This window comes from Mus caroli, chromosome 1, assembly GCF_900094665.2.
Source record: "Mus caroli chromosome 1, CAROLI_EIJ_v1.1, whole genome shotgun sequence".
In the NCBI taxonomy this organism is placed as follows: Eukaryota; Metazoa; Chordata; class Mammalia; order Rodentia; family Muridae; genus Mus; species Mus caroli.
The window spans coordinates 164,098,163-164,100,668 of record NC_034570.1 but is presented as its reverse complement, the minus strand read 5'-3'; positions in this window follow the sequence as shown (position 1 = coordinate 164,100,668).

Below are 2,506 nucleotides of genomic sequence, written 5' to 3'. Positions count from 1 at the left end.
TTGTCTCTATAACTTCTGTGATTGTTGAATTTGTAATTTTTATACCTAAAACTTAAAATAAATTCACACAATTTCTGTAAAGCAGTGTGCATTTGGGAGTATTTTTTAACCATTTGAGAGGTGCTTTAAAATAGTTAGTGACCCTCAGATAAAGCTGGAGAATACAGGCTCGAAATGTGATGTGTAAGGATAAAGCATGTTCAGGAACAAGTAGACTGAGTTTTCTGCCCATGAAATTATGGTATTAATAAGATGCGGGTGGGAGGAGGTTGAACTCAGCCTTGAGTGTAGTTTCTAAAACTAATATGCTGAGGACAGGATCAAGTCTTCACATGTTCGATGCTGAATAATGTGAGTGCATTACAGAGTTTAGGTATTGGAAAAAATCCCAAGAATGAGGTATTTAGGGTGGGACATACTATTTTCAATTGTAAGGAATCCCATCTTCAATTCCAGAGTGAAATAAAATCACTGCAAATCTTTAAAGCCAAATGAAGAAGGCTTATGAGAAAGGAAATCTAAGGAATTAAAAAAGTAGTATTCCCAGAGATGCCTTTCTAGATTGTTGACTTCTCTCACTGCTGTGAAGACATACTTGATAAAGGAACAGAAGGATCAGTGGATTGATTTTTTCAAATGGTTTAATGGTAAAGAAGAATGAGTTGGCTGGAGAAAACTGAGTTCTAGAGTTGATCTCTCTCTCTCTCTCTTTTTCTCTCTCTCTCTCTCACTCTCTGTCTGTCTCTCTCTCTTGTCTCTCTCTCCTCTCTCCCTCTCTCTCTCTCCTCTCTCCCTCTTTCTCTCTCCTCTCTCCTCTCTCTCTCCTCTCTCTCTCTCTCTCTCTCTCTCACACACACACACACACACACATTAGAGACCTGAACCTATTAGATGCAACCCACACTTATGATGAGTGTTTGCAAATTACTTATCAAAGTCTAGAAGGCCCTCTTGCACATATTAAAAGGAGTCTCCCAAGCAATTCCAGATTCCATCAGTTTTACAACCAATATTCACAGTCCCATGTAATGATGTGAAATGGAGGCAAGGAGGATTGATAGAGGTTTTGACAGCAGAAATATAGGCAGGAAGATGCAAGAACTAAGGATGAGTGCCTCTCACATCTTATTGATGTAAATCCATGTCTTATTCCCCATTCTAATGATACTAGAATTTTGAGCTTAATGGGATGTTTTTAATTCACAATCACTTCTCATCGATAGATTAATGTCACTAGAATGCATTTGTGGAAGGAAATTCTGTTTGTTTTTATTATTCGTTTTTCTTTAGCTTTGCTCTTCCAACATGTGAGGGTGAGACAGACTATTGTTTATCACCCTGAAACTCCACATTTCTTGTCCTATAACCTCAATGCACCTTCCAGCCAGAGGTCATTATCCACATCTACTGTATACACACATTCTTCAAACAATACACCTGAAGTCTATTGGCAAAGTGGATACCCACATACAACAGGTTGCAAATATATGTGCTGTGAACCTCAAAAATGGTTGCTGTCCTTAGAAATAACTTCACTGGCCAGCCCTGGGCCATCTTGGGCAAAAACTCAGTGGAGGGTCCCAAGGTCCCCAGAGGTCTCTCCACACTGCAGGCACACTAGCACACCCAGGAACTTGAGATCACTGCTGAGGGAAATGCAACATCTGTTCTAAAAACCCAGAGGGTCTTGTGCTAGCAGGAACAGGGACAAAGGACACCTGCCTGACCACTGGCTGGAATTCTTCTGGTCAGCTCCATCCCCACACCATCTTGAATACAAACACAGCGGGCACTAGCTCACCCAGGAACTTGAGATCACTGGTGAGTGGAACACAACATCTGTTCCAAAACACAGGGACAATGGGCAAAGGCAGGCCCTAGCACACCCAGAATCTTGGGATCACTGAGTCCAGTCTACACAGGAGAGCAAGTGCATGGCGGAAGCAACAGAGCTTCTTGGAAAGGTTCCCTTCGGACCTTCATCCACAACCAGGAGGCAGAAATGAGACCCAGACCCCCGGGCACCTTCCCTGCCAGAGGAGAGTCGGCCTCCAGGGAGGGCTCTGACACCAGGACTCAGGAGGTGGAACTGAGCTCCAGATTTCTGTGCACCTTCCCTGCAAGAGGAGAGCTTGCCTGCAGAGAGAGCTCTGACCACTGGGACTCAGGAAAGAGTTGGACACCCAGGAGTGTAGACAGAGGCTGAGGAATCACAGGAGGAACGAACTCCAGGCAGAGACAGCTAGAACATCCAAAACCAGAGATTACCAGATGGAGAAAGGCAAATATAAGAATCTTACTAACAGAAACCAGGACAACTAGGCATCATCAGAACCTGTCACTTCCAACTCAACCAGCAAGCAAAACGCAACCACCAGTTCTTCTTAAAGCAGTTTACTCAGGCAGCTTCTTTCTTAAAATCCCCCAGCCTCTCTGGTTACAAGTGTTTTTCTCCACTCCAGCCACAACCACACCCCCACCAATCACCACAGGTCACATCACCTCA